General features: G+C 41.7%; 1 protein-coding gene across 12 annotated transcripts in view; it reads left to right on the forward strand.

Annotated features, from left to right (window-relative positions):
• NLGN1 (neuroligin 1) overlaps positions 1–22,093 on the forward strand; it is a 484,028-nt gene that overhangs the window by 155,327 nt on the left and 306,608 nt on the right. For 4 of the 12 annotated variants that reach the window (XM_068200315.1, XM_068200308.1, XM_068200314.1 and 1 more), the window contains exon 1: positions 19,593–20,147. The exons of 3 other annotated variants lie outside the window; for them this stretch is intronic. The gene's annotated coding sequence lies outside the window, so the exon portion shown is untranslated. Of the gene's footprint in view, positions 1–15,391; positions 15,479–19,592; positions 20,148–22,093 lie in introns of those variants that run through there. 5 more of the 12 variants (XM_068200313.1, XM_068200316.1, XM_068200317.1 and 2 more) reach the window with 2 other exon arrangements.

A 22,093-nucleotide genomic window follows, 5' to 3' on the forward strand; every position in this document is an offset into this window, starting at 1 on the left:
CAAGACAAAAAAGCCAACCTAACTCTAAAGAGAATACACTAAGCTCGATGCTTTTGCATAGACAAAGGCAAAAGGGGAAGCAGGTGCTTTAGTCACTCAATGTTTGGTAGAGCTGTTTGTAGTAGCAACTTCCAAAATAATGAGGTGTCACTAAGCTCCTGCTGATATGAGAGAAGGGCTAGCTTTGCCTTCTTTCTGTAATGAGAAATCAGCTTTTTCCTGCCTTCCTACGCTTCGTATTTTTCTGCTGTCTTCAAAACATTCTGTGCGGCCAAATAATTGTTCGAAGTTATTGCCTGGGGATTTTTGTTTTTTTTTATCCCCCTCACCTATCTCTGTGGATGGAAAACATATTCAGTGCTCATCACCACCTGCTCCTTCCTGTAATGTCACTTCAGCTGTAAACCACCTGCAAGTGACATGGCTTTGCTCATTAATGTTTTAGGTGGTCAATGATTTAATCACTTGACCCTCAGTAGATCAAGAATTCCATCAATGAGCTGTGAATTAACTCCTATGTGCTCTACTCAATTTCCTTGTCTGTCTGTGGAAAACACATCTTTTTAATGAGGACATAAGGCTCAGCTCTGCATATAAGGATCAGTGTTACACCACTCCTTGAAGTGTGAAAAACGGTATTTTTTTCATAATTTCTTATTTGCTTTGTCAGTTTTAGACATGTACTTCTAGGCAGCAGTTTAATATTTGCCCCAGTGGTTGAGAGCACTGTATCTTGAACAGGAAGATGAATTTTTTTCTGTGCTACAAGTGGGGACTAATACACTATTTTAGAGTAATTGGATATGATATATTGCATGTGTCTCTATGTCTACAATATCTAAGTATTTTTTACATCCTCCTAAGCTATTAAGTAAAGTATTTTACAATGAAAGAGTGTTCCACAATTTAATTACACATTTTGTACAAAATATTTCCATTTAACAGTTCCAAACTGTCTCTTCTCTTTAAGTATAACCACTTTGGCTCAGCTCCCATCCCTAACAATGGGAATGTCACATGAAGTCCCTAAGTGTTTGAAAATTTTTTTTTAGTCTCCATTTATAAAATGTGTCTTCCATTCTTTATCCTGCACTCAGTGTTTAAATTTCTGGGATGGGCTCTACCACTGTTTTCACAGTGAGCAATGTAGTCAGCCGTGGCTCTGTTTTTGCCACATTGTCTTTGCATTCCCAGCATGGTTTGCAAATCCCAGCAGCCTTGCTAGAAGCCCAATTCTTTTTTTGTCTCCTCTGGGTTAGTTCATTAAGCCAGGTTAGGAACCCTTCTTCCTGGCAACCATTCACAAGCAGGTATTTTGCTACAGAAAACTGACTTGAAAGCAATTTTTCATACCAGTGAGGGGAAAATGGTGTGGCTAACAGTAAATATGTCCCTAAATATGAAGGTACAACTGGTTTCCATCTCACTAGTTTTGGAGATAGAAGAAAGATTTCTATTAGACTGATCCAATATCTCCATGAGGAAAGTTCTGGGTGGAGAAAGGAAAAGATCATCTTCATGTATAGACAGAAAATAAAAATATCATAGTGAGGTTTTTTATTTTATCCTCATGCATTCCTGAGCCTGGACAAAAGGAGGCTTGTGGGGGACTTTATTTCTCTCTAAAACTACCTAAAAGAAGGTGTAGGCAGGTGGGGTTGGTCTTTTCTCCTAGGTAACAAGTTACAGAGTAAGAGGAGATGGCCTCAAGTTGCTCTGGTGGGTGAGTTTGTGTTTAGATGGAATATGAGGAAAAAGATCTTCAATGAATGATCTTGGAAGCACTGGAATAGGCTGATGGGAGGATGGAGTCCATCCCTGGTGGTATTTAAAAGTAGATATGGCACCTGGAGACAGGGTTTTGTGGTGGACGTGGCAGTGCTGGGTTGGCAGGTGGGCTTGACAATCTTGGAGGTCTTTTCCAACCTAAAGGATTCAGTGATTCTGCAAAAGAGAACTGCCTTGGCAAATCAGGGTACTAAGGCTGTTGCTAAGCAATAAGTAGACAGGTTTTGCGCAATTTTCTACCTTTGGATGGGTGTTGTAGCTGGTCTGGGTTTGTTATCTCACAGAAGTCCTTATCTGGACAGCTAGTGGCAAGAAACAAGGGCAGTGAGATAACAGGAGCACTACAATTAGTATTAATTGACCTAACTCATCAAGAACACATGCCTTATGTTGTTTGTTTGACAGATACTGGCTGCATGCTCCAGAATCGAAATGCAAACAATTTAAGGTGTCACACTGCTTCCGAGATGAAGCAATCACTCAGTTTCAGATGCTAAAAAGGTAGTAAGATGGGAGGAAGGAAAATAATTATGCAAGGAAAAGGAGATAAAGATGTGAAGGATTGGGTGGTTTTTTCAATATAAACACCTGTTTCCTAATATTAAGAATATAAGGTCTTCTATAATTTAGTAATGTCACAGGTTGGATGTCACTCTGACTTCATCCTTAGTATATATTCAGACCAGAATATTCTATTTACCTTTTGAAAACCAGCATTAATCGTGTTATTACATTTGCTGGTGCAGTACTACAAAGTCTAACACACAACTTAGCAAATACTGAGTAAAATGGTAGTGAATCCAAAGATTATGGGCTCGCTGTAGCCAGCAGCAGGTAAAATGCACAATCAGTGGGCTTAAATTGTTTTGTGTTGTGGTTATTTGATCCAAAGGACTAATTTCAACTTCGACATCAGATAGCCAGAGGGGTTTTCTTCCAGAACATGAACATCAGAAGGGCTTTATAAATCGGGCCTGGCGTGCAATTAAAGCTTTTGGAGATACTAAGTAAACTTTCCACTTGGATGCTGAGCGGACTCCTTCTGACATCTGAGCGTGCCTTTTGTGAGACTCATTTTTTTTAGTAGGTCAAGAGATCTAAGCCTTAAATGAAGCAGGCTCTATGAGACACAGCTTTTCATTACCAGCAGGATCACGACCTTGCAGTGTATATTGAATTTAAGTTTAATACTGTAATGGATGGGACTTGTAATAAAAATTGCTAGATGTTTTGTGGATGAGTAATAAAGAGTAGATTAGAGTACAGGACTTCAAGAGTCCATTCAAACAATACTGAATTTATACTATCTTTTGGCATTGCTTTTATGGTTTGGAAACCTTATAATAAAACTCAGGCCTTGTCCATTATTTAATTACTTTGCTGCGTTTTTTGGCACTTTCTTAGTAGCTTAATAGGTAGTTTGCATAAAATGCTACCACTGTTAAATATCTGTTTGTGCAGCAAGGAACGCAGTGGTGTTCCTTCTGTCCTAATGTATCACTTAAATGGAGATAAAATAGTGATTACACTTACTCTTTAGGACCATAGACTTGGATTTACTTGCTGTTCCTGCTACATATGTAACCATTTTGGCAGACTCATTTACGTTTTCAGAAGATCCTGGTGCTTGCTGCTACGTTTACTCTGACTTTAAGTGGAGTTTTATTTTATGGTCCTGTCATTAACCTGCTCATCCCTCACCATCTGTAAGTGTGAGCAATCCCTAGTGGGAAAAAAAAAAAAAAAAGAAAGAAGGAAGACAAAAAAAAAAAAAAAAGTAAGATGTTTGAAGCATTTTAAAGGGCATTAAGTGCTGTATGGCATTTTTCTGTTGTCATGTCTGATGTGGAGGCTCCTTGTCGTTAAAAGTATGAAGGTCAAGCAAGCAGACTAAAAATTAAGGATCACAATTATTGAATTTATTCTAGAGTAGTAGTAACAATGAAGCCTTCAGAATTGCACAGGAGAAATGAACTACAACAATTACATGGCAATACAAATTCTTCAGACATCAAAGCCCACATGCTCATAGGAGGTTTCCTTTCATGCTGGTTAAATACTGCTGAAAACCAGCAAGATCTCCTTCAAATAGGTGCCACTTCCTTGAACTATACAGACAGTTGCATCTCTTGTTTGTATTTCTATTACTAATATTATTATAATTTTGTTGTGTTCTGCACTGCATTTCATGTCAGGGATCACACTAATGAAAACTCTTGAAGTAAATTGTTATTAATTATTACCGTAATATACTGCATCATAAATATACCGTAATATACTGCATCATAAATATAATACTTTCTGAACAGTAACTGCAAGCCTAAGAATGTTAGTAACAAGCTTTGGCATGGCATGAAGTCACAAAGGAGAAGGACACATTAAGATCAGCAAGGTAAAAGGAAAAGAATTTCAAGTTTTCAGTGTAAATTCTAGCAACCATGACCTTTAAAAAGTTTTCAGAAATTTTTTCTGTGCTCAGAACAGACATCCTGCGAGTATATCATAGTTCTTTATTTCACTTCTCCTTTCTCACCCTCTATCCATATACCTTTTCAGCTCTTGAAAAATGCCAGCGTAAATGTGCTGTGAAATATGTCTGCCACATAAATGTTCCTTTTCTTTTTATCCTTCATTAGGACATTGTGATTTATAATGACTGCTTGTTCTGGATTGTGTCAATTGCTCCGGAATGGTGGCATTACTCTTTGGATTGAAGCACAGGACAGGTACTGGCAATACAAAGCACATTTGGCTTGGCAAACATTGCTGAGGAATAGCTGTGTCCTCCTTTGGGATGGAGCAGCAAGACTGAAGGGAAGATTTAAGCTGTCCTTTCAGCTTTGGACCATTCCAGTAGACTTTTTGTGGTAAGAATGTAGCCTGTACCAGGGAAAGGCTTGGAAGAGGCAGAAGAGGGTTTGTTTTGGCAACTTTAAGGTGGATATCCCCTGGAAGATTCAAAAGCACTCCTGGGAAAGCACACTGTGCTGAAAGGAGGAAGCAGAGACCTCTCTAAGCCCCTCTATCCCTCTCCTACTAAGATCTGTGTTGGGAGCAGCATAAGGCATTTAGACTTCTGCCGAGTAAAGCAATGACAGGCTTGCAGATGGAGAATACTAAGAAGTTTTCTTGCATTTTGGATGGAAAGGGAAAGGTAGCTGCAAGCCAATTACACTGGTGGAGCTTCAGAGCAGCTGCTCATAACCAGCAGCACAGCCTGAGAGGTGAGGACCTCTGCAATCTGGTAGTGGCACTGCTCAGCTCCCTGCTGAAAGGACCAGAATTCTGCTTTTGGGAATCTAATCTTCCTTTTCTGCAGCTAATTCTGTAGCTGTCATGTTTTGATGGTAATGAATTGAGATGGCAACCAGTACCTTGGTCAAAAAGGGACAAAAATATTGAGAGGAGCCTGTTCTGATGAGTGCTGCATGAAGGATGAGGAAGGGCTGGGTCGTTAGTGATGACTGATGCTAGAGCAGAAGCATATAAATGATATAATGAAGTAATACATTAGGGCACAATATGAAGCCCCTCTCGACCTGGGAAATGTATCACCAATCAAATTTCTTTTCTCTTGAAGGTCTTCTCTTAACCTTGCAAGGAGAGCTTGATGGGAATTTCTGTCAACTCTCCACTTGCTTAAATGTCACTGGATATCTTAATTTACAGGCATTATCAGCCTGGGAGTGGTAATGGTCCGGCTGTTAGTGGAAAAGAAAGCTTGTTATCAATATTAGGCTCTTTTTATTTGGGAGCGTTGGTTTCTTTGATTTGGTTTACTTTAGAAGAATAATTCTGAGATATTTAGAGAAGCGCAACACAAGGTCATGATGAATTTCAACACAATTATTTCATGATTTAAGACAGCAGGAGAGCCTAATGTGAAGCCCATTTTACTTTGTTTTCTTGAATAAAAATGAACTGTTAAGAGGAGCAGGCTGAAGTTTCTGATGGCTCCTGTAAATCATCTCAGCTGTCAGTGGCACACAGCAGCTTTCAAAGGAGAATATCAGCTGGTTTTGTACTTGTTTAACTATTAAAATTAAGTCCTGCAGGCTCTGAGTGGAAGCTGTCCTGACGTATTTATATGTCCTTTCATGGCTTTATCACCATCCATGCTGCCTCCCTAGGTGGATTAAAGCTAGAAGAAGGGGAGCATTTTTCCTGTCTTGATTTGGCTGTGTGGTCTGTCAGGGCCATCCACCACACAGTGCAGTCAGTGGCCACCTTCACTTGCCAAATGCTTCTGACCTTGTCCTTGGGAAGCCCTGCAGAAGGGTGGCTGTGCCTGGATTCTGGAGTCGGGCTGGGATTCAGATGCTGTGCAATGTGTTTTGGATTTCTGTCATAACGTCTGACAGTCATTTCTTGTCTGTCTTCCTGCTCACATGTGAAGTTCTCTGCTTCTTGATTCACTCAGTGTTTTAGCAGTTAGCTTAGATCATTCCAAGCATCAAACTACCAGGAGAAGGCATTTGTTGCTTCTCCTCATGACTTGGACTTTTTCTTGCGGACTACTATACTCCATTCAATGTTTTGGATATACTGAATAATTATGGATTAAGATATAGCATCCTAATATTGTGAATACTTTACTTATTTTGGTATGTTTGATCTTAATATATTATTTTGCTTTATCTGCCTGTTTTTATTGCATTAAGGCCACTGGCTTTCATGAAACTGGTGTCTTATTTTTGGTATGTTGTATAATCTGTGGAATTTAGTCTGTTTAAAAATTGATACAGCATAAAAAACTATCTTGTGCACATGATAACTTACAGTAGAAAATGAGGTGCGAGCTTGGTACACAGGTTCTAAATTATTTACATTTTCCGTAAAAAGGAGTGCAGAAAAAATCCTGCTTGTAACTTTCTCCTCTGAGTTTACCATTCTTCTGTCTTCATCCCATTTTGCTTGCCTTAGACAATTATGTCATTGGAACAATCAAATATTAAATTTATATGAGGGTAAGGATTTTTACTTTACATTATAATTCACTTAACATTGTAATTTTGAACCAAGCATCATCTTTAAGGAGCTGTGTTGTAGATGGACTAAGGAATCACTGAAGACATTAGGGTCTGAACAGGAGCCTATTTTCAGTCTGGTCGTTTCATCACTCCAGAGCTGAAGGGGAGAAGTTTGGGCTATGAATCATTGGAAACACAATCTGTATTTTCAACAGGAAAAACAAATATACAAAATACGATCTTGTCTCAGTAGATGTGTTTCTTTCATTAGGAGCCAGACACCTCCGGGTGTCCTCTGGTCTCAGTTTGATTGAAATCAAAAAACAATTCAAGAGAATGATTGGTCAGAGTGCCTTTTACTTGGTTTTGTGGGGGGTTTTATGAACTCAAGAATTTTATTATGAATTTAGCAAGGTGTATGTATGGCAAAAGTGTTGCTAGCTTTTTTCTTCTGCAGCTGGTAAATCTGTGTACCTTTAAAAACTTCCAGTGTTGGCTAGGATATGTTTTAATCCACCTTCACTAGCAAGTTCATGGATATTTTGAAACTACCCTTCACTGTTAATGATGCAAAATTTCCTAAAGAAATCAATAGTGAGCTGATAGGTTTTGGGGAAAAGATGTTTTATTCAGAGGGATTTGTTTAGAGAAATCTTTTTTCTGGCCAAGTCAGATCATTCTGTGAATAGCAGGATGTTTGATCTAGGAGCTGGTTTGCTCTTTTATTTATAAAATTCTTGCTTTGGATATGTTTCAGGAGGCGGGTGTGAGATGGAGAATAATGTATACATGTTGTTCAACACTGGTTTAAGTTTTTTCCTTGACTGAGTAAGTTATATGACTAGATTTTCCTTTTTATTAACTGTCTTTTTCTTTCACATAAAGTGTAGGTAATGTCACATCTGTATAAATCAATATAACAACGACATTATGTATGTATATTATTATTTAAACATTGCTCTCTAGGGTATAGTTTTGTCAGTCATATTTTATAGAGAGTTTCTGTAGACTGTTATGATCATTACAATCTGTCCAGTGGAAAAATCCTGCAAATCCCCAGTTTTTTGGTGTTTTGAGTGGTAATAGTGTAGTACAGGTAAATAGTAACAGGGTCTCTGAATAGCACAATCCTATAAGCATTACAGGAAATAAAGCATGAAGAACACGCTGCTAAAAATGCTGAAAAAATGAATACACTGTAGATAACATACTAGTGCACAGAATTTTTCAAGTCATTTCCTGTGAGAGCCCCCTGTGAATTTATGCCTGGAAATGCAAAAATGTTAAAATACATTGGTGTCTTTTGGAAGGCTGTCAAATGCACATTTTCTGCTGTCTTGAGTTATTACTTTTGTGTATATTAAGCAGGCATCGAATTGTGCTTAAATCAAAGATAAATGACTGCTGGTTTGGATGGCTTTTTCTGAGAAATGCCCAGAAAGGAGGGTGAAATTGGAAGTTGCATGCAATCACGTTTCTCCAATATACAATGACATAGACCTTATAATACATAAATCTTCTTTTGGGTGATATCTAGTCAGAATGAACTCTCTAAATTTTCTTTCTAGTAAAATTCTTTTACAAGCCAGATACAATTTATTCTAACATTGATTTGATGGGCAACATTTTGTAGATCTCAAATAATTTTCACCCAAAATTTTATTCATGGGCCCCAAGCACAAAGAGGACGTGAGGCTAATAATTGTTTTTTCCCTTTCACATCATTATCTTATTCCATCAAGGCATTTTTAGGTGAACATTGTGCCCAGGTTAGTTTAATTGCAGCAATATCTTGTGCTGATCTGTACCACATATAATCCTTTCTAGATCATGATATTGTGATGGCACCTAATACAACCTAGAATATGTGGACAAGATTTATTATACTAGGTGTCCTGATTAATAATTCTGTTGTTTTAATACATTAAAAACTTAGATTTTTTTTTTCAAAATTTATTGATACTGTCCTAATACATGTGAGAACTTTTAGCCACAGTTATGTTTAATCCCTAATTATAATAGGCTTCTGTTCCACCTTGTGGAAGAACAATCAAACCACAACTGAGAGTCAATCATCATTTTTTGCTTTTCACATGATACTTGCAGCTTTAGGGTAAATTGGGATGAGAAAGGGAGGGTAAAACCTTGCTCTTTAGTCCACTGGCAGTTTATAGATTTTTGAGCATCAGGTTTTCTTGCATTCCTAGCATTTGTTTGGTGGCTTGGCCGCTGTGTGTGAAATGAGTGCTCTGCTTTCAGACAGTTCAGATAACACAACTGCAAATCTGTCTCTCCCAAACACTCAGAATTAAGAACTTTATTCCCTAAGGTGCTCCAGCTGTAGTTACAGCAAGGCAGTATTGCTAATGAACGAATCCATACTTGTAATCCATGCAATCCATGTGCATTTGAGTTACACCATGTTTTTTGAAATAAATGCACACAGGACCAGATGTAGAAGTACTGTGGGGTTTAAGCTGTGAGTCATAACTGTGCAGACCATGAGGGTCTGGGAAGGTTCCATGAAGAAGGTGTGCACATCAGATTTAACCACAGTTATCTGAAAGGTAGAAGAGCACTTGTAGAGTATCAGGAATAGATAGATAGCAGGATCACCTTCCACCAGACCAGGTTGCTCAAAGCCCTGTCCAACCTGGCCTCGGGCTTCTTTGGGCAACATGTTGCAGTGCCTCACCACCCTCTCAGTAAAGAATTTCTTCCTCATCTCTAATATAAACCTGCTTTCTGTCAGCTTAAGGTCATTTCCCCTTGTCCTATCACTCCATGTCCTTGTTCAAAGTCCCTCTCCACCTCTTTTGTAGCTCCTTTAGGCCTTGAAATGGCTTTAAGGTCTCCTCAGAACTTTTCTTTTCCAGGGGAACACTCCCAGCTGTCCCAGCCTGGCCCCAGAGCAGAGGGACTCCAACTCTCAGAAAATCTTTGTTTTCCTCTGGCCTCACTCCAACAGGTCCATGTCCTTTTTTTATTGGGGACCCCATCTCACTTCTTCATTTCTTTCCATTTCAGCTTCTCACAATGCAAACCTATTTCATAGAGATCCATTGCTGATGGTATCAGCTCTACACATTTTCCTTTTGTTTACCATAAAATGAAAGGACTGATGAGAATGTTTGGTGTAGAAACAGAGCTGCCAGCCTGAAATGCTGAAAAGTGATGGTTGTCAGCAGCAAGCTTCAGTTACCTCCCTTAGGATGATTCCACACATCACACTGACAGGACAGTTCTGCTGATGCTCAGTCTAAATATTAATGTGCTGTCCTTGGCTCTTGCCAGCCCTCCCTCTGACACTCCACGTTACTTCTGGGTGTCTGTACCTTTGGAATACATGAACTGCTGTTGTTTTCTATTTTCAGGGCTTTATTCCTTTCTTGATCAAAGGGAAAAGGCCCAAAAGGCCCAAAAGATTCCATGTGTTTTCAATGCTGGTTCTAGAACCTTTGCTCCTTGACAATTTGTCCACACCCAAAACTCCTGCATCTCCTGTTTTCCAAAGAATGAATGGAACATAGCACAGAGAGGAAATTGGTTAAAGGCTATAAAAATTGGTAGAAAGTAACCTCGATTTTTTAACTTAATTTTTGAATTATGTACAGTACTATACACCTCTTTGGTATATCTTAATTGCAAATTCAAAGATAAAAATTCAAATAATGATGGTAAATGTCTATCCCTGAATATATACACCTTTCATTATCAAACAGTGCCTCTGCATGCCATTCTATGTTCTATATTTGCAAAAAACATGTCATAAAGATGACTATCTTTGGATGTCTGGACTTGCATGAATCAGTAAATTGTTTATTTTCTCAGTGGGAGTTCACTCAGGACATTGAGGAGCTATTTCCCCCTAATTAGTTCCCTTGAGTCCTCTTATAAAAAAACCACCTTAGGCTTCAAGGAGTCTGTTTGGGGTCATTATTTTCTTGATAAATGTACTCCCCACCACTCCAGATTTCCCAGAAGGGAGACTGCAGGGTAGAAGAATGTTGTGCTGCACAATATATTCCATGATTGGTTCAAATCACTCAATTTACCCTATATTTTCAAAAAAACCAATCCGAAACCATCAGTCAGCCACATCCTACTTCCAGTGCTTATGCCAGGCAGTCATTTTCCCTCAGAGCATCATTGAACATGAGCTCTCCTCAGCCTGTTTCTTACTTTGATGAACTGGATGGCTGCAGGGACTGTACTGAGATTTGAGACATTTCATTTGAGATGTTGCTGGTTGTTTCCATCGCTGATAACTCTGTAGGAAAGGAGTGGACAACACTGATTTTGCTCATACCGGGCAGAGATTATTGACCTGTAAAATTTACCATCATATTTTATCAAGCCACTCTGAGATGTCATTTTGTCAGATAGGTGTGCTAATGCAGGGTGATTTATCTTGTCTAATCTTTGAAAGGTAACCTGCAATCAAACCTCAGACAACGCTGAAAGATGTTGTCAGTTATGTAGTACACGCTGAAGAAACAAGAATTTTTGTTTTAGTCTTTAGATCAACAAATTATTGCGCAAAAAGAAAAGTATATCCTTCATTTTAGACTCAAATTTTAGCTGCATGTAGTGTAAATGTGTTCATTTTCACCTGTCAAAAACCCTTTCATGCTCTGTATCTTGTGATTATTACACTGTGATCATTCCTTGATAGTTGCTCACCTCTATGATTCAGAGTTGCCAAGTTCAACCTTGTGTTTTCATTTATTCTTCTGGTGCTGAGCTGACTCGAACAGAGTTTTAGGCTTATTGAAACACTGGCCTTAGATTCCCATGGCCTGAATCCCCCCTAAATCCCAGTGTTTTATTTTGGCCTTAGCAGACTCCAAGACAGTTGGGTAGAGCAGGCACTGCCAGTGGAATTGCAGATGTGAAACTCTGGACTGTAGCAGGTGTGATCGTGGGCTCCTGCAGGTGTTGTCTGACTCACAGCTGTGCCAGCCCACTGCAAAATATGGACAAACCTGGTCTGAAAAGTGCTGTGGAGCTGGGACTGCCCACCAGCAGCCCCACCACCCGGGAGTGTGTAACCCACAGGCGGCTGGGGAAGGAGGAAATGCTGCCTTGGGATAATTCTCCCTTTAACAAGGGCTGATGCAACATCCCCTCTGCACACAAATGCCTCTTAACCCTTCTCTTCCTGACATCCCCTTTCCAAGCTAATATTTCCAGTGTTAGAGAAACACTTTTGGTTTATTTCAGGGAAAGTTTGTTTGATTGAAGCCTGAATAATAGAAATTAACCTTTTTATTGGTAGGAGATGCCCTTTTTTTTTTAAATCCTGTGACTATGAAAATATCATCCAGACATCTCTAACGTTTGCAATGTGAGCTTGCAGTCTGAATTTCACGTGTGCAGCACAAGTTCAGCATCGCTGTAAACACAGAGCAGCTGTGAACAGAGAAAACGAAAAGCTGAGAAGAACAGATGCCTTTCAGTTGCACACATTATTTAATACTGAACTGACCCATAACACAGCGTTAGGTGCTTTATTATATTTGCCCACTTTAGAAAGAAGCTGGAACAGCAGCAGTGGCCAGCTCAGGCGTGTGGGGAATGCAGCCACAATTCCTGCACCCTCTACTGGCTGATGCACAGACCTCGGAGGGGGCTGCACGAGTTTTTTTCTCATCTATAAGAATAAATTTCTCAGCTGGAACAATAACGCTTGCCAGCAAAGATTTTACAGCGCCATTATTAGTAGAAATAGGAAATCTGGGTGCTCTAGTTGTCTGGAATAGGAAGGGAAGTCTGAGAAATAGAAAACTAATGAATTCTTTCATCTCGCCTAAGAAACTAGTTTTTGAGAACCACTGTGCTCACTTTCCTACAGCAAGGGAATGCCAAAGTTTGGCACACAGAAGGAGACTAAGCTGTATTGTGCTAATTCTGAATGCTAGAGACATTGTTCATTAAATTCTGCAAATGCCAGATGTGAGGGGAGAAAAAGTAGTATTCTGGAATCAAGACCTAGAAATCTGAAAATTAAAATTCAAGGTCTTGTCTTTCTGTGTGTGGGATTCACTTCAGCCACACATAAGTATTACAAAGTGTTTGTATAGCTTTAACTTTCAGATGGTTGTAGCTGATCTTGCTATAAAAAACAGCTGCAGTTTCAAAGTCCAGGTAGAGAGCACCCTGTGGCATGACCATGGTATAGAGGGGATCACACACTCTCCTGGGTTATGACATCAATTAAATAATAGCCCTCTAGGCTGCTGCAGTTTCTCTAATGTAGTTTCTTTCTCTTTTTGGTCTCTTTTTTATTTCTTTTTTGTTTGGTTGTTTTTTCTTTTTCTTCCTTGTCTGCCTACATGGATGCCAGCTGAGGCTTCCTGAGGTTATATTACTCCTGCCACAGCAGAGAGAAGTATCTGCAGATGTTTTACGTAGAGCAGGGGTGCTGTTGGTGTGTCCAGTTTTCCAGGGTGCCTCACCATGTAGATCTGGTGCTATCTCGTGTCTGTGTGCAGCAAGAGACACAAAGGCTCATAACCTAACATGCACCCTGCACGCATGCACAACTACAGTGCAGAATTTTGATGTTGCTGCTTTGCTATTAAATTGTTCGGACTGCTAGATTTTACAGGAATAGTATTACTGGGCTATAAAGAACAGCTCACACTACAGTGAGATTTTCCAGAATCACAAGTGATTGTATCTGCCTATAGTTTACTTCCTTAAAAGTAGTTGTATTTTCAGAAGAATTATTGCCCCTCTCATTGCCAGTTAGAAATGGTGCTTCTCTGGGTCCTTCAGTTCAGGAGCTCTTCAGGTGTCTTTGCCATGGAGATCCTTGACAATTTCTGTTCTCCCTGCTTTGCCTGTGTGTTCTTGCCTGTACATGTCAATTTTGTATTTTTTGTCATGGTGCAGTGAATCAGATTCCCAGGCATGACAAGCTTTAAGAGTTGCTAAGATGAATATGTTACAATGTTTGTACAATGGTATTTTCATATCAATATTATCTCCTGGACTTCCCATCACCACCGATGCTGATAAATGCCTGCAAAATACAGGAATGTATCCTTTATGGAGTGTTTTTCTGCCTTCTCATTATTTTCTATTGCTTATTTAGGCAGAATTTCATAAGAACGCCTCATATTGAGTCCTCCACAAAACCAGTCAGTCCCACACAGCCCTCAGGGGTGTCTGGCCTCTTTCAGAGGTCTCTCAATTCCCTACAGGAGCATGGATTTGCTGCTGCACCTGCAGGCAGCTGTGTGGGTCAGCGCCAAGCTGGGGCTGGCAGAGGCTGCCTCTTGACCTCCCTCTCCTTCCCAGCTTGGGAATCCCTACATGCCTGCCCCCTTCTCCTCGGTATGGGAAGATTATCTCTGCCCTGGTGATAAAAAATCAAAATGGATTAGGCAGAGTTAAAGGCAGAAAGATAAAAGAGTTTGCTCAAGGTCTCCACCTGGTCACTGGCAAAGCCAGAGCAGGGTTCTGCCCCTACTCCCAACCCAGCACCCAAACCCCAGCACAGCCCAGTTTCTTTCAAATGCAGCTCACACAAAGCAGATTGGAAGAGATTTACTGCTCTTTAGGAGTGTTTTCAAATTGCATCTTTTTCAGTTGTCAGGAATTAACTGCAACTGCCTGAGTTTTAATTAATGGATCATGTTATTTGGTGCATCTGAAAAGAAAATTTAAGACATATCTTTGGCTCTTTTGGCCAGTGGCCATAATGACAGCCAGGCTAATTATATCGGTCACCAAGTTATCGGCGCAATCGTAACTGGAGGCAAACAGATGCCAAGAGAGGCTGGTAGTAAAATCATGATGTATTTCACAGTCATCTCATTACTGACTGATTTAAATAAGAACCTAAAATGCTCTGTCAGTACAGAGTGTGTCAAAGCTCCAGCAAGTCTTAATTCACAGAAGTTCAAGCTTTCATTGCTTATGGAAAGTGAATGGTGAAAAAGGAAAAGGTATGCCACAGCAAAAGCATGTGGAGAGCAATTTACTGCTTACACTTGCAAATGCTAACAATCCAGGTCACCTGTTCTTTTTTTTTTTTTTTTTTAACTGAGTTTAAATATTAGGGAAGAACACTCTGATGAGGTTCCTCTGACTTCCATTTCATCTCATGAGTGATGAAGTTGGCCCATAGTTCTCTGTCCTTTGCTTGCTGGGTCTAAATGAATATAAACTGCATGTAATAGTGACTCAGAGCAGCAGCTCTGTCAGGGAATGTCCCTGTGTGCTTTCAAACTCAGCACATTGGAAGCAGAATACAGTATGTACTCAACATTAGGTTTCAACTAATTTAATTAAAAAACCAGAAATTGGTTGCTTTTCACACTGTATGAACAGAAAACTCTTTGTCTAAATGCTTTTCATAATTTAAAAAAACAAAGTCTAGCCCCATAGTTTCCTCTGCTGGGTCACTGCAAAGCTTCAAATAATAGCTGAAATTTTGAGAAGGAACAGAGTCATAAAACTCCTCTGTAAATGTATTCCCAGCCACATAAACAAGGAAATGGATTTTATAATTAATTCAGAGTTCCCTGGCAAGCACAGCGTTGTAATGTGTTGTAATCTACTGATTAAGTTCCAGTAAGAACACTGGCAATGGCTTTTTTTTATCAATATCTGTCTTTGAACAGCACCCAAAAGAACCTGAAATTCGGAATCTCAGAATAACCATGGGTGGATTGTGCTCATCTGAGCATCCAGTCAACACTTGCAGAGGGGTGACTCCGTAGGAGCAGGGTTTGTGTCATCCTTGGGTCCTGTTTTCTTCCTCTTCCCACGTCCTCGAGCACTGTGTTTTGGAAATGCAGTACTTTATAGAAAATTGCTTTTGAGAAGTTCAGGCTGAATGGGTGTTTGAAACATTCCAGCAAAGCTTTTAATCCAGTAGGATTCTACTTCACAGAATGCTTTACCATCCAGCAGGCCACTGGTCATGGCTGTTAATTAAATGAAAACGCAAAATAGATCTACAGTGCAGAGATACAACACAGCCAATTAAACATCCCAGTGCAGGGTGCTAATGATAAAAAGTGAATGTCACCGAGGACAACCTGCATGATGTCCGAATACAAATCCCATCAGATGACAAAATGCATGGCTCCCGTCGTGGGTGGGAGGAAGGGAATGAGTGTTCCTGAGCACTGAAGAGCAGCAGAGGTGGTGGTGAGGCCATAGGGGATGGGAGTACTGGGGACTTCTGTGGGCTAGAGGCAGCTAAAGTCAGAGCACTCAGACTAGTGCTGATAATTTTCTTGACTCTTGATCTGTGAAACTCTGACCAGTCTCAAGTGAGCCCTTTGCCACACAACAAAGAATTGTATTTTTTTCAAATGTAGTTGTTTTAGTACAGAAGAACAATATTGAAGAAAGCAAATGATAACCATGTTTGGAGTGCCTGAAGGACTGTCAGGGCCCTGTGTCTTTGTGAAGATGCTCTGTGAAGAGGGATGGCCTCTTTAAGTGGCTTATCTTGGCAAGGTTCAACCAAATGAATGGCAATAACTCAGCTGTTACAGCAAACTACAGCAGCTCATAGGCAGGCATTACAATTTCATTAAAGATCTGGCAATCCGGGCAATCTAAAGAATATAAATGCACAGAGATGAGCAATCTTAAGTTTCATGAAATCAAAGAAAATGTTCAACAAAGTTATTGTAACACACAGCTTAATGAGCTACCTTGAGACAAACAAATTAATGACTATTTAGTATTTTGTGTATGTAAACAGTTCCACCTGTTCTACCTATTCAAAAGGTTAATTTTTTTTGAGAAACACAGTCTGATGAAATTTATATTTGAAAGAAAATCTTGACTGTCTTAAGCTACATATTTCAATAGCTCATGAAACTTGTGTTGCATCAAAAAACTTGCCTACCTTCAAAGCTTCGGGTGCATACTTTATGTACCTCAATGTGCATTTTAGCTTGGATTGTTAGTTGGGAGCTTCTTTCTTCTTTTCAGCTTTTGATTGTATGTTTTGCTCTTTATGGAAGTTTGCTGCTTACAATGACGGTTGTATGAAAGGTTTCATGTTCTTAAAATAGAGAAAATGGAGCAGAGGGGAATTTTAGACTATTGCAGGATGCTGGCCTTTGAAATTTCCATGGATTTTCAGTTCATGGAAATTTAGCTCTCTTTTCATTCTTTTAATAAATGCAGATAACACAACCCTATCAAGACTCAGTTGAACTAAATATTAAATAATGCCAGTCTTTAAACCAGTTTTGCATTCCCCAGATTGCAATGAATGTGTAATTCTTTCTGACATGCAGGGTATTAGAACATATTTAACAAAGCTCTAATCAATTACAGGCACTTTCAAACAAATCCAAAAACACTCTTTACACATTTCTATGTAGGCATAAATGTGTGTATTCCATAGAATAGAATGGTGTGGGTTTGGGTTGGAAAGTACCTTCAAGATCATATAGCTCCAACCTTATATAAATATTTTTATATACTTTTATATATATATATATATATATATATATGTATATGAGAAAATAAATGTGTGTGCAAGCCACGTAGTTCTTATAGGGCAAGGTTGTCCTGCTTGTAAACTGCTGGTTGAATCAGCATCAGACACTGCATGGATACAGGAATGTTGTAGATTATTTTACTATATTAGAATATAATCTATTATTACCACATATGTAGGCTCAGCTATTGCTCTCACATCTCTGTGTAAGGGTTTGGCCCTATACTTTGTTTTCCCAGCCAAATATCCCTTCCTGGACCTGTACGATTCTCTGGAGCTGCAGACAAATCTTGTTCCCTCCCACAAGTCAGTGTTCCTCTTTCCCCAGCAGCATTTTGGATGAGAGGAGAGCTACTGAGACCCCTGGAGGGAAGGAGGAGGGAGAAATGTTTGACTCACAGCTCAGGGAAGCAGAGTGAAAGACAGTGGGAAAGTTCTGGAAAGGGACCCCAACCCTGGGGACAGGCCAGAGCAAAAGTGGTGTGTGACTGGTGGTATCACACATGACTGCTGAGAGAGGGAGCTGAAGAACAGCTTAATGTGCCCAACAGTTTGGTGCCATCTCTGCACGAGTGAAGATGGGTTAGGACCTGATGGAGACTTGGTGGCCAAAGGTGGGATTGTTGCAAATTGAGTGTAAATTTTCAGCTCCTGCCTCCCACAAAAGGCATGGTAAAGAGATAAATGGGTTGATTTCCACCCCCAGTTAGTAGGGGATCATCTGCTTAAATGATAGTCAGAGCATTCCAAGGCGATGTTCATGTGGTGGCTCAGGGGAACCAGGGAAGATAGGCACATCCTTCTTGAAGGAGGGAGAATAAAACTTTGCACACTTAGATTCCAGTGGTTTATCTTGTGACAAGGAGAGTGCTGTTATTTTATTTCACCTTTATTTCTTGCTTTTCAGTGTAAAGAACAACACAAAGATAAAGTTACTCCAGGGTTTTGTGCAGATGAAGAATGGCAGAATATCTCACCTGGTATTGCCTCTTTGGTGATAGTTTTTAGGCTGGTGGTTGATCTGTGGCTGGTGGCAAGTGATTGATTTTCATATACAAATTTCATTTCTAGCTTTGAAACTTTTTTTTTCCTATGTAGTATTCCCTTGAGACTAACATAGCAACATTCATGGGATTGCCCTGTCAGCAGAGTATGTTCTGCCTTTCCCTTTGTACCTGAGAGTTGTACGCTTTTGGCAACAGCAAAAGAGTTAAATTTCAGAGTACTGAAGGATTCTGGACTATCCTAATTAAAAATGGACTATAATAGTCATTGAGACAGGCAAAAAAACGTGCCCAGGACAGGATTATTCCAGTACATGGGAATGTCACAGGATAAATTGCTGCTGTGTCCTGTCACTCCTGCCATGGGCATTTAGATCCATATCCTCAGTGGTACTGAGAGACATAAATAGCCCAGCGTGGCTGGGACTGACCTTCCCTCCACTGGGATGTGCTCTCAGGTGAGGGTGTAAAAGCTTATCAAATTTTCGGGCACCTCCAGACCTTGCCTAGGGCTGTAGGCTTGGAAACATGAGTGGGTTTGCTTTGCTTGGTTAGTGTCAATATTTCAAACTGAGGTGGATGTTAGCAGAGCAAAATATAGATTTTAAACACAATGTGAAGGGAAGTCTCTCCTAAAATAACAGGAGATGTTAATGAGCTCTCTGCAAGAGGCTTAACTCGGGATGTTTTAACGTGTGATTGTGGCTGTTCTTAAAAAATGAATAGACCCATCAGCATTCAAAGGGCTATTCTCCCTTCCCTTCTGATCTGGCCTTCCTTTCTCCCCACATCCCCTGAGTTGTCGACTTTCATTGTCTACTGTGATCCTAGAAAGCGTGAGGGCTGGGGTCAGGGAATACTTTTGTTCCTCAACTAGAAATAGAAAGAAAGCAATGAAAAATAAGTAAAATATTTCAAGAAACAGCAAGGGGAAACAAAAAGAGTCACTTATATCTTGTGTGCAGACAGTGATGAACCGAGTAAGACAGACCACGGCTTCATCCCAAATTACACACGTGTGAAATATTTGCGTATAATCCACATCTCTCTATAGAAACTATACATCAATTACATATTTTGGGTATAATTAAGCGAGAGGCAGCAGCCCACCCGCACGCAGGTGTGTGCAGCATCTCCACCCTGCTCTGGCATCCCTTTGTGCCCCGGTGCTCGCGGGGGTGCGTGCGCTCCGTGCCGCTTCCCGCGGCCGCCGGAGGGACCCCCCAGCCCCGCAGCGGGGCCGGGGCGTTGCGGGAGGGTCTCCCGGAGGCCGGTCCGCCCGGGGCGGTGCGGGGCGGTGCGGGGCCGGGGCTGCCCGCGCTGTTCGCCGCGCCGCCGCTGGGGGTATCTTTGTACCATTTTTCATCCAGCAGCAATTTGGAGTGGAAACGTGTAATAGGGGAAAAAGCAGGGATCTCGGCGGTTTGAGCGAGCCGTGCATCCAGGAGCCAAAAAAGATTAACACCCCTCCGCGCCCCTCCGCGCCCCTCCCGCGCCCCTCGGGGCACCGCCGCGGCTCCGCGATCGCCCGCCGGACATCGAGCCGAAGGGATCCGTTTGGAGGGCACTTTCGGATCGGGGGAGATCTATTGGATTAGTGGGATTATCTGCCTGCAGACGGAGAGAAGTAGCGTTTGATCATTTCCATTGCCTGCCTGATGGTCGGATTTACATGGAGGTGGCTCGGCACGGATGAGGCTGGATTCCGGATGGGGATTTCCAGCCCCCCCTTCCCGCGCCCCGATCCCAGGAAAGGGCAGAAAAATATATAAAAATCGGTATAATTGGGAAGTGTCCGGAGCACTGTTGGGAGCCCTCCCGCTCCCAGCGGCTGGGAGAGCCGGAGGAGGCGAATCCAGCGGATTACAGCTTCGGCTGCGGTTGCGGGAAAGCGGCCGTGAACTGGTAAATACTTTGATGCTCCCGGCGTGCGGGGCGAGCCCGCGCCGGGATGGAGAGGAGGGAGGGGGCGGCCGGGCCGGGATGCAGCAGGGCGGCCGGGATGGAGGAGAGAGGGACCGCCGGGATGGAGCGGGGCGGCCGGGCCGGGCGCGGGGCCCCGGGCAGGGCAGGGCAGGGCGGCTGCGGGGCTGAGCCCGGGGGCGCTCGGCAGGGCCGGTTTCCGAGCCGTGTGTGCGTGTCCGCGGCCGGGGGGATGCGTGCGGGGCTGCGGGTGCGGGGCTGCGGCGGCTGCGAGCCCGAGCGGTGCCCGCCCGCGGGGATGCGCGGCGGCGGGAGCGGCTGCGGGGCGCGGGGGTGTTCGCGGGGAGATTTCCACACACGCGTTCGCACTCACGCACGCACCCCCCGCACCCGCCGCCGCCGCCCCGGCGAACTTTTCCTCCCCCGCCGCCCCGGGGCCGCCGCCCGCTCGGGCCGGGCGCGCAGCTCCGCGGGCGCTCCGCAGCCCCCGGTGCCTCCCGCAGCGCCGGCTCCCTGCCCGGCTGCCGGGCCTGCCGGGGGATGGCTTTCTTTATTTCTTCAGACATCTTCTTTCTCGTCTGGATGCTGAGTGCTGGTTCTTCTGCTTCCCCCCCAACACCCCCGGCCGCCCCCCCATCCTCCTTTCCTGATGATCGCACTAGAGCATCATCTTTACTTGCTAAAGGAAAATCAATTTTCAACAGGTTTAATTAAAATTAATCAGTCAAATTACTTAATATTAATTGACTTATAATTAAAGCTAGAAAGTTACCTTGGAATCAGGAGAAAGGATGTTATCTGGAATAATTTTAACGATGCATATGGTTTCAGAGCAATTACATTCAAATAACTGTTTAAATAAAACAAACCAGAGCTTGATTACAGTGTTGTGTTCTTGCTGGTGCAGGTGACACAATCTGGACTGGCCATTTCTTTCTGTAAATTTGCTGACCTTTCGAAGGAATATCATGTTAGTTTGACACTGGGTTTGCTTTCTGGAAGGCCAGTTTGTTTTAGCTCTAACAACTATGGCATTAAAATCCACTAGTACAAAATGGAAATATGTCTTATCGAAGCTATAAATATCAAAGTGAATGTTTTTAGCACGTTTAGATGTTCTGTGAATTTGAAATGAAGCAGATTTTTCTTTTTCTCAGCATAAGTGTAAGAAATTGTTTTAGGAATTATTTTTTGCCAGCACTGCCATCCCCTGTGGCAATATTTGCATTTATCCAGAGCCTTAGTGGGACGAGACCATACTGGTAAATTCAGAGATAATTCACATCTGAAACCATGTATCTTTGGCAATGCTCACAATAACCTTTTCATGCTCCCTTAAGACCTAGGCTGGTATTTTTGTTTGTTTGTTTTTTACAGTAGCAGCATTTTTGGTGCATCCACAGACTATTGTTAGTGCTGAAAGAACAGTACTGTGAGCTTTGGGACATTTTCCCCTACTTTTCTGGGCTGCCTTAGTTGAAGCAAAGGACACTTATGAAATTGCATGTACTTTATTACAGGCACCTGACAAGAGAAAAACCCATGCATGGTATAAATGAGCATTTAAAAATAGAGCCCATTATTCAGGGCCCTGATTTTCAAAGATCCTGATTCCCATTGACTGCACTGAGACTTGTGTGGGCTCAACAGCTGTAACACGCAGACCACTTCTGCATCTTTGAAATTAGATTTGCAGATTGGGAGCCAAAAGCTAAGTAGCCATGTTTGGGAATGGTGGTTGGGGAGGATTATTTATTTTTTCTTCTCCCCCCACCACTCTATTACTGGTGCAGGGTGCAGGGTTAAAGAAGACTGCTTCTTAGTTACTTTTTGATAAATGACACCGTTTTTCTTAGGCTGTGGCTACAGATTGCAGTAGCAGTTTTGCAGTAAATGATTAGGAGATCCTCAGGTACCCACAAAGAGAT

This window comes from Anomalospiza imberbis, chromosome 10 (genome assembly GCF_031753505.1).
Source record: "Anomalospiza imberbis isolate Cuckoo-Finch-1a 21T00152 chromosome 10, ASM3175350v1, whole genome shotgun sequence".
Taxonomy (NCBI): domain Eukaryota; kingdom Metazoa; phylum Chordata; class Aves; order Passeriformes; family Viduidae; genus Anomalospiza; species Anomalospiza imberbis.